We start from the raw sequence: 14,143 nt of genomic DNA, 5'->3' as shown, positions 1-14,143 counted from the left end.
TTTCCTGCAATGCCATGTTTTTCTTTCTCCTTCCAATATATTTCAGCAATGGTGTCAAAAATATATTCATGTATACCAGGTATGAAGTGGATGGATTTGTCTATGGGCTCTCTTTGTCATTGAGAGTGAAGGGCCATTGAGGTTAGTAGTGAGGAAATCATGCAACCTTGGTCCACCCCACATCTTTGAAACCTCAAACAAAGATTTAGTATTTGCACTATATCACTGGCCTCCCTTTGATCATAACATATTTGTAGCTATGCCTTGCAAGAAGTCCCATAGAGAGCAGGTTTTCCACCAAATTTTCCCAATCTATGGGCTTCTATTATATTGTCACAAAATCTATTTATATCTCTTCTCGATTAAGAGACTCCAAGTTGGCTTCATGTAAGCTCCTTATTTTCACTAAAAGAGTCGCATGCCAAAGCTTAAAAGTGAGTTCTCTTATATGCTTTTTGGCAACAAGTGTTGTTTGTCTGAGCTCCTGTCTAGTGAGATAATCTAATCTTCTGCTAGATCTGTTTCCCCTATTCCATCTCTTCTCTTAGGCTAACTTCTCTCTATACACTCTCATCCTAAAGTCAGAAAGCTTAGATATATCTTTGCAATGAGCACAAGAGAAGTTTGTGAATGGTTGGCCACTATTTGAAATACGTGGATGATCAATGTGACGAAAGCAACCATCTAATTGAAAGCATGTATTTCCATAATTCAAATTTGTCCTAGTAAAGGGCTCTGAAAACCAAAATTTGCCACTACATTGATCATCTAATAAATATTTCACATTGATTGTCTTCTTGCTCACCTCAATTATGTGACTCTATAAACCCCAATATAACAAGTTTAAACTTACCAATGAATTTTCATCATCTTCATGGTCATTTAGAGATGAGGCCAATGGATCACCCTGAGTTGAATTTCCAGCCTTTGTAGAGACCATGAACTTGATAAGAGATGTTTGTTTTGGATCATGCACTATACCCTTTCGAGGACGTCCACACAATCCTGTGAGCAATGGCTTGGATTTTTCCTCCTCCAAAAATGCATGTGTGCAATATTGATTTTGTATGCTCTATCAAAATTGTGGTCAGACCTTGAAGGACACAAATGTAGCCATGTGTCATCGTACTTGCACCTTACACGAGCAAAGCTTTTGTCTTTGAAGTCATGTAACGTAGCTTCAATGACCTCAAAATCCCAATCTACATGAAAAGTAGACTTATATTATATAATGTGTTTGATATTAAAAAGCCTCATCTAATGCATACCCTATTTTTTAATAGAAAGAACTGCATATATAAACTCAAACAAAGAAAAAAGATAACATCTTCATGTTTCTCCATGTAAGAATGTAACTTCTCTATTTCTTTCCTATCATTTGGTTCTTGATCAACTACAATATGTTGTATATCCACTTTTATAAGCCCTTGAGACATAATATAAATTTTTTCATGACGTTTATTCTGCATGATGTGTGTCCTCATGAAGTTAGAAACACAAGTATATGCGGCATGCTTCCCTTCCACAGAGCCCTTCCCATGCAACGAGTTACATTCATTACACCAAACACGAACTCGAGATTCTCCATTGATATCTTCGCTGTGTAATTCAAACCTATCATCCCTTGAGATTGTTGATTGTTTTAACTTTAGCATTATTCTATTGCATTCATGTTTCCAAGTCTCGAGAGTGCTTGAACTTAACAATTTGCTTTTTAGTTTTGAAGTGAGGTTGCTTAAAGCTTCATTTTGTTCCTCTATAACTTGTTCTAAACATTGTCACTTAATTGGAGAACATGGTTTATTTGTCACACTAGCACACCTCTTGATGCAAACTTGAAGATTATCACTAAGAGTCCACCACTCCTCTTGTCACTTTTTAATAATATAATTGTCCTCAATGAAGTTAAAAGATCCATCTATGAGCTCATCACCTTCAATTTGTTCAAGAATTTAAGCAAAGGTAGGTTCGGATCCATCTTTTCTTAGTCTCACAAGAGTTAGATTTTCTTGAGTATCATCGAAGATCACTTGAATCTTGTAAAAATCTCCCATGAAATCTAGATGAAAAATCACTTATTCAATTGTAAAACCTACATTCAACATTAAAAGATTGTTACGGGAACATATATTGATTGAATGAGAAAATTTGATATTTTTAAGTGATATCTTTATAAATTATATTGTAATAAGCATTATGGAAAGATCGTGGATCTAAAATCTAATTATCAAGATGTGATTAATAATAGTAAACTTCATACACGAGTCAAATGGCTTGAAGCAACCCATACAAATATTACTCGAGCATGTGGAGCACTTACATTCTATGTGATGGCATGGGGATGGAGTATGATGCTCATGAGATAGCATTATATATTACAAATTACAGGTTGTATTCCATATTACAAACCACAAGCCTATTCCATAGAGTTTCACAAAAAATTATGATATGTTTCAAGGCATCTTTTGATCCACGAGTCATAGAGACTAGTAAAACTAGATTAGATGTTTTACAAAATATGGGAAGAGATTGCAAGATGTGAATTATTTAGAAAGGGCAAGCTAGGATAGAGCCAAGCTCTATGAGCAGTCTTTCTGCCTTTGTAGGATCAATGCCACACTTCGTCCTCAAAAAGTCATCAAGATCTGCAAATGACACTTGCATGGCCCTATCATTTGCCAACATGCGGTCCCTTGCCTTGAACTTTATTAGGTGCATGATCTCTTTATCTGGAGCATCTCTCAGCTCCATATGTAACCATAAGCATTGGCCTAAGCACCAAAACTCAACAAGGTTGATGATGAGCCAACTAATTACATACACATCTGACTCCTTACCATATGCAGACTCACATAGTGGGTCATAGATCTCGGGTGCAGTCCATGACCTTCTTTTCTTTTCCAATGCTCCTTTCCATCTACACTCATCTATAATGTGCATGGGATCATCTACCCCCCCACATTGTGAGTTGAGCGTTGGTCTTGTTATACTAGAAATAAGCATTAGACCCCAATCTATGATACCAATCCTAGGGGTGCTATATCTAGTAAAGTCCAATACCATATTGTTACCATGCAAATTTGAATGGATGACACTGGCACTATGCACGGTCTTCATCCCATCTACCAATGCATGAATAATGTTCGACATAGTTTTTATGACACCCACAATTCTGGCTGTCTCCTCTACATTGGGCACCATGTCAGGACAAGGTCTGAATCCCATTGATGGCTTGGGCAAACACTCGATTATTCTTCTATATTTACATTCTTGAAAAGGACCCCACATCAATATATCATTTAGTGTACCAATATTGAAGAAGGGAAATATTGTAACACAAGGGGGACTCAAAAGTAAAGGCAATGCATTGTACATTTGATGCATTAAATTTTTGCATCCCATGCTCCACTTGAAATTGTTGTAGTTTGGTGTTTTTGGAGCCCTTGTACATTTTAGCGCAATATGCTAAATTTGAAGGAAAATATCTAATATTTTCTATGGTAGCTTCAACACATTGTTCAAAGGCACCTTGGCCAATAACTCTCCTTGGCTTGATTAGCATCAAAGGAAATGCCAATTGTTGGTGCACATTGGTGATTCCTCAATGTGCACAATATAGTTCTTGCCCCTGGCAAATCACCTTGTTGCCTAGTAGGACCAAAAATAGGACTTGCACCTAAGGTGGTCTTAAGACGCTTTGGCAAAGAAATTGCACAAGACAAGTCCTTTACTCTTTGAGCATGCCACCTCCTCTCTCCACTTCATGTTCCATAAGGCTAGCTTCTCCTTTGATGTAGACATTGGTGCTAAGTCTTTAAGATCTTCTAGCATCTTGGGTGCATTTCCAAGCAGTGTGCAACAAAGATGCAAATTTTTCTATTGAATCTAGGACACATCAGTGCTAAGTGTGAAAGCCCTTGTTGTTGCAACATTGTACGCATGGCTGCACATGCCCGGTTGCAAAAGATGAAAAAAGTAACATCGTTACTATTAACAAAGGATATTTGATGTTTTGTGCAAGATGATATGGCCTCTGTCAAGCAAATATTGAGAGCTTTGGCAATGTTGAGGGCCATTGTAAATCATAAACTATCCACAATGAAGAAAGGCATGCATATAAGCATGATAACAAAGGCTTAAACCTTGCACTTGCATATGGACATGACAAAAACCTTGCACTTGCATATGGACATTTCTAGCTAAGTATACGACCTGAATGCCCATTCCATCAAACAATACTAGATAACTAGCACGTCAAGACATTGTGCAACTGAATATATGATCAAATTCCCATCACTTATTCATCCATAAGTAAGCTAAGGCACTATTTAGCCAAATTCATGACCAAGTTCCCATCTATATCCAAGAAGGGAGAAGGGAGGGATGTCACAATTAAAATGACACCTCTATGTCGAGTTCACGATACAGTGCCAAGTCGATTGCGACATGCCCACCAAAAGACACTCACTTGCCGAATTCACGGCTAAGTGCCTATTTGGCAAGTACCTTTCAGCCCTACATACACTTATCAAAAGACCACAGAGGTATCATGACATGTATATGTCGAGTTCACGACACATGCCGATCCACATGTCCCACAAGTAACAAGACAACTTGCATATATGCCAAAACTCAAATATACAAATAATACACGACAAGGAAGAAGCACCTCATGACACACATAGTGTATGCCAATCAGCAACCTCTTCCTTACAATGCGCATGCGCATGAAGGGTACACATATACACACAATCACGAAAACTCCCAAGCACACTTTGAACTATAGTAGTTTATACTTTTTGTAGATAACTTGCAATAACAAAGATAGAATCAACCATACAAAACACATAAGTAACATGCATATCAAAATACATAGATAACAAAGGTGGGACTAATCATATTATAGAAGTTTTCTTTTATCTACAAGCTTTTTAAGTCACTGCTAATATAATTTTTGGATGGGTCTTTAAAGCTTTGCCATGCCCTAAAACACAATTCGTAGCTGCTTCCGTTACTTCAAGAACCAACACCAATTCTTAAAGAAAGGAAAATGATTTTAAACATTGCACAAATCTTGATTGCTTGAGGGGACACATATTTATGGAGAGTAAAACAACACCTGCCATGGGGAGAAAATGTGTGGTAACAAGAAACCCTTTTGATCTAGGATCCTTTAGTTAACCACATTTTGAATATGCCCTCTATTATATAATTGGCATTACCCTTTCAAATTACTATGAGCCACACAAACATAGGTTCTTAAATAATATTGTTCTAAAGAGAAGATAATGAAATAGAAGGCAATATGCAATAAGGATTTGTATGCATAGGTTGGAATGCATGCCACACATGTACTTTATAATAGTGGTTGCTTGTGTGGATAGAAACTTTTGAAGAAGATGCTACCTTTTCCTCCAAAAGGATTCGATGTGTTCAATGTAGTGCATATTGAACACTTAACCCTTTCTTTGCCCCTATCATCGATGATAGAGTATGATCATGGATACAATAACTTCTAGGAGGAGACATAGCTAGGAACATATGTTATTTTTTTCCATTGAGAACACAATTATCTCCAATTTCATTTTCAACATGGTGCAAACTTGGGATGGTGATTCTACATTGCTCTAGCAATCATTGGTGTTTGTCTTTTCTAGGTCTCCCCATCCTAAAATCATATATTAGGCGAACCTTAAAATTTTCGCATGCAGCCAAAAACTTATAGAATGACAAGCTAAACAAATGTAATACTTCAACTCATAAGTACACTCATTTTTCTTAAAATGTTAGTATTTCAAAGCTAAAGCATTGAGTAAGCTTACCTATTGAATAGAATGCCCTTATATTTGTAGCAACTTCTTCTCAATGCACTCTAAGATCCTTTATGTACCCAAACAATGTGCCTCATCTACTTGCATTTCCTTGCAATATAATCAAGTTCAACAACATCAAAATGTTTTCTATTTAAGTGTTGTAGATATTGTTCTAAGTTTGTATTGCTCCATTTAGCATGTTCTATTCAACAATAAAATGAAACTCCTTGCATGATGAAGAGTTCTATAAACTAATATGAAAAAACCAAATGATTAGATTATCAACCAATATTGTGATGCCTATTATCTTCCTCCACAAACAAAGGTTAACGATCAATTACTAGCGAGGATTAGCAACAACAAAGGAAAGGTTGAGTCTTTGAGAAGGCAATGCAAATGCTGTCAATTCTTGAGGAAGCCATCAAGTAGGTGAGGACTAAGTACTATCTCCTTAAGGGAGGGGGGAGATTCTAAAGACATGCAGAGAAGGAGGTGGTGGCAAGTGGCCAACATTGATGGAGAAACATGATTATCCCCATGATGTGGAAGTGAGGAGGCCGTTGACGAAGATGAGACGCAAGAGATTTTGCAGAAGTGGATGAGGCCGCAGGAGAGTCTCGCACTACTACTCGGCTAATGAGAGCTTGGCACTTTTGCTCGATTGATGAGGCCGTCGTCTAATGTGGTTGCAGACAAAGCCACTTCAAAGGAGAAAGGGGTGATAAGGAAGAGGCGCCTTGGTGAGAGGAAGAGATGGAGATGTAACTGATGCAAGAAATGAGTCTGCTCCTCGTCTGCTCATAATCAGCGGCCAGGGAATGAGTCTGTGCCTCATCTACACATAATCAACGCCTTGTAAAAGAAGAGGGAGGTTGGTGAACAATTTGAATCATGGAATAGCAGCATGAGGCCCTCGTCACACGAGCCAACTTACTGACAATATTATTTGCAATCACTAGGAGAACATTGCCAGGAGGAGGATGTGGAGGTGGGACCACGGTCACAGCCATTGGGGAAGTCCACCACTCATCAGCACTTTAATAATTTGGAGGATGATCTAGAATGGGTGCCTCAAGTGAAGAAGAGTTTTCTTGGAAAGGAGTGAGGGTTAATAGCGGGTCCTTACAAAATAAAACATCTTTGGCGAAAGGAAAAAGTGCGAGTGCTAGGATTATATAATTGGTAACCTTTTACACCAAAGTGATCCTCGTAAATCGACAAATGTATACCTTTTGGCCCGTGAAGAGATTTTATTCCACTTGTTAGAGGGAATTAGTGAGTAGATTGGGTTGCCAAAAATCCTCAAGTTAGAGATATTAGGTTTAGAACCATACCATCACTCGTAGAGTGTGACATTGGGAAGGGTGCGACTAGGTAATCGGTTTTGTATAGCATGCCATAGCAATGGCTTCTTCCCAATAAGAGAGGGACACACTAGCAACTCGAAGCATAGCATGAGCAGAGTTCATTAAGGTGCGATTCTTTCATTTGGCCACACCGTTTTGTTGAGGTATATAAGAGACAGTAAACTGATGAATGATGCATAGAGTGCAAGGAAAATCTGTAAACTCATGTTGTTGTTACTACATAAGCAAGTGCATTAACTTTGTCACATTTAACAATAATCCCTTCAAATCCTAGAGGTGAGTTGTCTTCACTGACATGGCCTTTTGTAGGTAAAGATTGCCAATAAAATATCCTATTGGAATATTATGCCAGTCTACCAGATAAGGTTGGAGCATCTTTTGATGTGAATAATTAGACCTGAAATGAACAAAAGGAACTTTAGAATTGTTCAAATTTTATCTAAACTTTGAGGCACTCACATCAACATAAGAAAGCATTTCACCATTTTATGAAGCATAATTTGTTCGGGGTTGCTCCATGTGGAGAGAGAGAGAGAGAGAGAGAGAGAGAGAGAGAGAGAGAGAGAGAGAGAGAGAGAGAGAGAGAGAGAGAGAGAGAGAGAGAGAGAGAGAGAGAGAGAGAGAGAGAGTGTGTGTGTGTGTGTGGCTCAAGGGGATGACCATAGTGTGCAACTTGAAGCTTCATTCTTTATACAGGTCTAAAAATTTAGGGAGGCATCTTGGTGCATGTTTAGTGGGAGAGTGATTGAGATGCCATGGTGACTTCAGGCTTCAAGTATGATAGGAGGGAGAGAGAGTGTGCGTATGTGTGTGCACATGCACACACTCGTGTTTGAGAGAGAGAGGAGCATGAAAATACATGTGTTTCAATCTCATTTTAATTAGGGAGAAAGTATGTTGTAATTATAAAATAACTCTTTGAACTTTAACCCCACAAAATAAGGGACCTCATTAGGTGGGTTTACTCTATTGACTCTCCAAACATGGAAGTTTGTTGAGCATCGGATTGTCTCTCTCTCCTTTGATTTTGGTTTCTCTCTCATTTGTGTAGCACATCAAGCTCCGGGTCCACTATCAACTCTATCTACATGTGGTTGTTGCCTCACTATTGCGCTCCACGTTCAATTGCATTCTTAGCTCAAGTCATGAACTTAGGGGTGGTGCAACTCTTAGGAGCCATCTCATACACATGTCAAATCAACTTGTGGAGATGTTGGAGTGTTGAAGACCATGTGGTCTCATGTGGTCACCATTTGGCTACACAACTACAATACTTATGCCACTAAACATGTCCATGCCCAAGGCCTTTGGATGCTTGGCTTATGCAACCTCCACAAAATGGGTTATTGGACCTAGTCAAACCAAAAAATAGCTTCAAGGAGTTATTCTACCTACTAAATCAACCTCTACCTCTAGATCTTTTTGATAATCTCATCTTGGGGTGGAAGTTTTTACCATCTCTTAGAGATTCTCTCTATAATCCTATGGATACTTTTTGTGGTAACTCCACCTCCAATTGTAATTGCCATCTATATAATAGTAAGTTCTATTTCAAAGACGCACATCATATGGGTGCTTTGGACCTACACATTATTATGAACAAAAATTTCAGATTATGGATACTTTTTGTGGTAACTCCACCTCCAATTGTAACTGCCATCTATATGATAGTAAGTTCTATTTCAAAGACACACATCATATGGGTACTTTGGACCTACACAATATTATGAACAAAAATTTCAGACTCATAGTCTCAAAAGGTTTAAATCACATCACTTCTCGAGGTTATAATGTGAAGGAGGAACATAATGCATTACTAGCAAGGTTTGTAGAAATCCTACACTCTCTCCTATTGAAAACAATGGCTAGCTAGAAACATTCTCATGCTAATTAACCAAGGAATCAAACTTGGCCTTCTCTTCTGCTATAGGACTATCCATATTCAAGAGTTCAAATCTAAGGATATCTCTAAAATACTTAAGGATTTCTATATAGCAGGAATAGACAAGTTCCCTAATAACGCTTCCTTATTTTGCAAGCAACTAGCTAGCTCCCTTGTAAAGAATACTTAAGGATATCTCTAAAATACTAAAGGATTTCTATATAGCAAGAATGGATAAGTTCCCTAATAACACTTCCTTCTTTTGCAAGCAACTAGCTAGCTCCCTTGTAAAGAATAGATTCAATGGGAACAACTTTGATCATTGTGACTTGGATGAGCAAAATATAAGGGAAATGTAGCTAGCATCCCTTCACTAGCTACACCTAGAAATTGAGCACTATCAAGAAAGACTTCCCTTCTTGATGGGCATATATAAGGCTCACAAAGAGGATTTCAAATGGATCACTAATGTTGCTTTTCGTATATATTCTCAAAGTTTTTTGATCTTTGCTACGATACTCTACCTCTAAGAATTGAACTAATGAGGCTTTGAACATAATTCCATAGAAAACCAACACTGTTAGCAGGAATCAACATCCAATCCTTTTGGATAGTTGATTCAAGCTAGCACGTTTTTATTAGCCTACATGGCAAAATGTTTAGTGCCTAAACATCCCACACAATAGTACTATCACCAAATGGGCCTTCTAATGAACACATAAATGTTTCCTCTCAATTGGTAAAGATGATAAGGGGATCTAGAATAACGAACAATCACATAAGAGTCTCTCTCTCTCTCTCTCTCTCTCTCTCTCTCTCTCTCTCTCTCTCTCTCTCTCTCTCTCTCTCTCTCTCTCTCTCTCTCTCTCTCTCTCTCTCTCTCTCTAGAGGAATGCATATACCTCGATACTTAGATAATCAACAACACCTTCATCACACTTGTGGGAGTTAGAAAGAGGCAATGTAAAGGCATTTCCATGGGATTCAACTACTTAGTCTATGGTGCATTCTACTTTTAGCATATTTTGAATACAACGTATAACTTCTACAAGAAATTAGCCTCCCTTGGAAAATATGACATTCTCAAACATTTTTTACATTCCTGTAGATACTATGATGATCTATTTCTCATCAATGTTCCTAACTCCACACTATTTCTTTGTATTGACACGAATTCTATCATTACCATCTATAAAGGAGTTAATCTAGAGTTTGACTATTCAAAAAACTCCTTTTTAATACTTGAATCATGCCATTTTATCTCTCCAACTACAACTTTTTTGAATATGGAAATGTCTTGTGCCAATAGCCATACTACAATCAAAACTTACGATAAAATAAAAAAGCTAGCTTTATAAGGTAATAAGTATATCTATCAGGCTAGTGATTCTCCTTCTAATTGGTCTCACAAGGTAATCATTTCTCTTATTGGGCCTATAATGTCCTCCAATAACCATGTGGATACAATTGTTTTAATACTCGAATCTGGCCATTTCATCTCTCTAACTACAATTTTCTTGAATATGGAAATCTGTTGTTCCAAATTTCCATACTACAATCAAAACTCATGATAAAAATAAAAGCTAGCTTTACAAGACAACAAGTATATTCATTAGGCCGAAAACCATCATTTTGGTTGGTCTTACAAGGTAATCATTTCTATTATTGGGCTTATAATGTACTCGAATAACCATGTGGATACAACCCATGAGAACCTACACTCACTAGTGAAGAACTCCACATTGAGGAATGGATTTAGTAGGTCTTGTTTGTGGCAACTCGTCAATGAGGCAATAGAAAAATACTACCCCCTTATAAAACTTTGAAATGTGAGAAGGATCGAAGCTTTCTTGGAAGAGCTATGGTAGAAGAGTAAGAGAAAGAAAGAGAGACAGAGAAAATGGAAACTCCAACAGTCACAATGTGTGATCGGGCCTTTCTTTATTCAAACTGTCACTAAAAAAATAAAGAATAAAGTGACGGTGACGGGTGCCCACAACCTATAGTGTGCAGTGGTGCGTACTATCAGTGTAGTAATACATGGGTGGCTAGGCAGAGGCACCTTTACCCCCAACAACCTCCCACTTAAAAGGTGAATCTTCCCCAGCGAGGAGTGAAAAGAAAAAAGAAAAGACAGTACAATGTACACATGTACAACAGGATGAGGAAAAACGTTATCTCATCCAATGCCCATCAATCTCTTGAGAAAGGCAAAGTGCTTAGTAGTGAGGCTTTTTGTGACTTGAGAAAGGCAAAGTTCTTAGTAGTGAGGCTTTTTGTGAGCAGATCCATAGGATTTTTGTCAGTGGGGATCTTGACAAGGTCAATAGACCTGTCCTCCACGACCCCACATATGAAGTGATACCTCACCTCAATGTGTTTCGTCTTTGCATGGAAGACCAGATTCTTGGCTAGCTGAATAGCGCTCATAGAATTCAAATGCAATGTAGGTATAGCATCAATCCCAAGGTCATGAACCAAATGGCCTAACCATATGGCCTCCTTGTAGGCCTCAGTGGATGCAACATACTCGGCCTCAGTGGTAGATAAAGTTGTACACTTCTGAACCTTGGACATCCAAGAGATATCACCTCCAACATAGGTGAATACATAGCCAGAAGTGGACTTCCTACTATCTGCATGTCTTGCATAATCGGAGTCTGTGTACCCCACAACTCATGTATCCTAGTTTCCATAGCAAATACACATATATGCTATGCCCTTTAGGTATCTCATGATACCCTTCACAACATCCCAATGCTTCTTGCGAGGTGTAGCCATATAGCATGCCACAACGCCAACTGCAAAGGCAATATTTGGATGAGTGGCTATCATGGCATACATCAAACTACCCACAAATGATGCATAAGGAATCTTGGCCATCTTAGCCCTATGCTCATCTGTTTGCAGACAATCAACATGTGAGATCTTCACATAAGAAGGTAATGGACAGCCAATAGGCTTCATGTCCTGCATGTGGAAATGCTCAAGGACTTTATGAATGTACTCCCTTTGTGAGGTAGAGTAGTCCCTAATGCGCGTTGCACTTAATGCGCATACCAAGAATGTGAGAGGCCTGTTCGAAATTCTTCATCTCAAAGCTCTTCTTTAATTGAGATTTAAGAGCATCCCTGCATCATGAGCTTTTCCTGCTATTAGCATATCATCCACATAAAGTATCAAAATAAGCAATGAGCCATCACAGGCTTTCTTCCTGTAAAGACACAAATCTATAGCACTCCTGTTGTAGCCCTGTGACTGCATAAAGCCATCAAACTTATGATACCACTCCCCAGGTGCATGCTTCAAGCCATAAAAACTTTTCTTCAACTTTCACACTAGGTGCTCCTTGCTAGGTTTTGCAAAGCCCTTAGGCTGCAACTTGCAAATCCCCATGCAAGAATGCAGTCTTGATATCCATCTGATACATGTTCAAGTCAAGCTGTGCAACTAAGGCCAAAACCAAGCGTAGGGTGGTCATCTTGACCGTAGAAGCAAAGACTTCATCAAAGTCAACTCCATGCTCATGTTTAAAACCCTTAGCAACAAGTCTTGCCTTATAAGCCGGCTTGGGGTTTCCAAGGTACTTTTCAGCTTGTACATCCATTTGCACGGCAAAGCCTTCTTGCCCTTAGGCAATGCAGCCAAATCCCAAGTCATATTCTTATGTAGAGAGTCCATCTCAGTCTGCATAGCCCTCTCCCAGGAGTGACTATAACCCCTGTGCATAGCCTCATCATAGGTGAGAGGCTCTCCTGTATCTGGAACCAAGACAAAATGCATCAAGGGCTCAAATCTATCAGGTGGGCATCTATCTCTAGTAGATCATCTCATGATAGGCTCTGCTACATGTCTAGCATCTTGTCCAACACCCTGGCCATGTGTACCAACTGCAATATGCAAGCTGTCAAACTGGCTATGTAGGAGCACATGGCTCCTCCTGGAATATAACATTGCGTATCTCTACCACCTTCTCAGGTTGCCTACGCATCTTGTCTTCATGGAAGACTACATCATGGTTGCGGATGACTTTCTGCACATGTGGATCCAAGAGGCGGTAACCCATCTCACCTACATTTCCATAGCCAAGGAAAATTGTAACTTGCCCGCATATTGGCTATCTAAGTACGCTTTAGCGGTCCATCGAGAAATGAATCTAAGCGTCGCCACCCGGCACTCCCATAGAAAGTTCTGGGGTTTGTCGCCTAGGGTTTCCCGAGTCCACCTTGTAATAGAATGTTCGTGGCCAACCCACTAGGATCGACCTGAAATCTGGGTTCCTACTTGTTAAGGTCTACTAACAACATTTTTGCGTCGGGTTTTGGACATCTTACTTTACGCAGAGATACCCAATCTGAAGTAGATCCATACCGCACTTGGTTAAAAGAGAATGAAAAACGAGAGGGATATGCACTCAACCTCTTTGCCCGTAGGGCATAAATCCATTCCGTCCCCTAAAACGACACGAATCCGGTTCTAACTTAATAATACCTAAAGTCAAATGGCAATAAATCCTTGTGAGGAGCCTCCTAGTTCTTTGGGACCACCCAGCTGTAGGATGGACCCATTGGGAATTCTGTCCAGTCGCTTGTTCCTTGAGAGCTTTAGTTTTCTAATTAGGTCATACCATATTTATGTGCAACATTTAAAATCAGCTTCATTAATTAAGCCTTTTAGGGAACAGAGTTTGTTCGCGTAATTCATGGCATAGATACGAAAACAAAACAAGTAGTCCTTTTGACAAACAAGTTCCTTAACTTATCTTCAAGTTAATCTTTATTTCCTTCCCATATAGGAGAATTATGTATCCCTTCTGTCCAATAGAAGTACCTTGTCCAAATCACATGGCATCAAAATTTTCATCCTTTATCTAAAATAGGATCTTCCAACGCCCTAGACGTTGGGCTCATGGAAGTCTACAACTCCATTCCAGACTCGACAAGGGGTGTCTAGATCTCCATTGACCCCAAGCGACCTAGGAGTGAGACCATCGGCCTGTGAATCGAGCAGTGCCCTCTCGGGGTAATCTGCGGTACGATCTTGGAGATAATCCATGCGTGCAAAATATCCTTCCTTAATAT

The 14,143-nt window shown here is 39.0% G+C and overlaps 1 pseudogene; it reads right to left on the bottom strand.

The window, feature by feature from the left end:
• Positions 1–711: 711 nt before the first annotated feature.
• Positions 712–3,201, bottom strand: LOC148016995 (uncharacterized; annotated as a pseudogene).
• Positions 3,202–14,143: the final 10,942 nt, after the last annotated feature.

Source organism: Lygodium microphyllum, chromosome 22 (assembly GCF_053477565.2).
Source record: "Lygodium microphyllum isolate KBCC chromosome 22, Lygodium_microphyllum_v1.1.10, whole genome shotgun sequence".
In the NCBI taxonomy this organism is placed as follows: Eukaryota; Viridiplantae; Streptophyta; class Polypodiopsida; order Schizaeales; family Lygodiaceae; genus Lygodium; species Lygodium microphyllum.
Note: the sequence above shows the minus strand (reverse complement) of the source record. Positions and strands in the feature narration are given on the sequence as shown.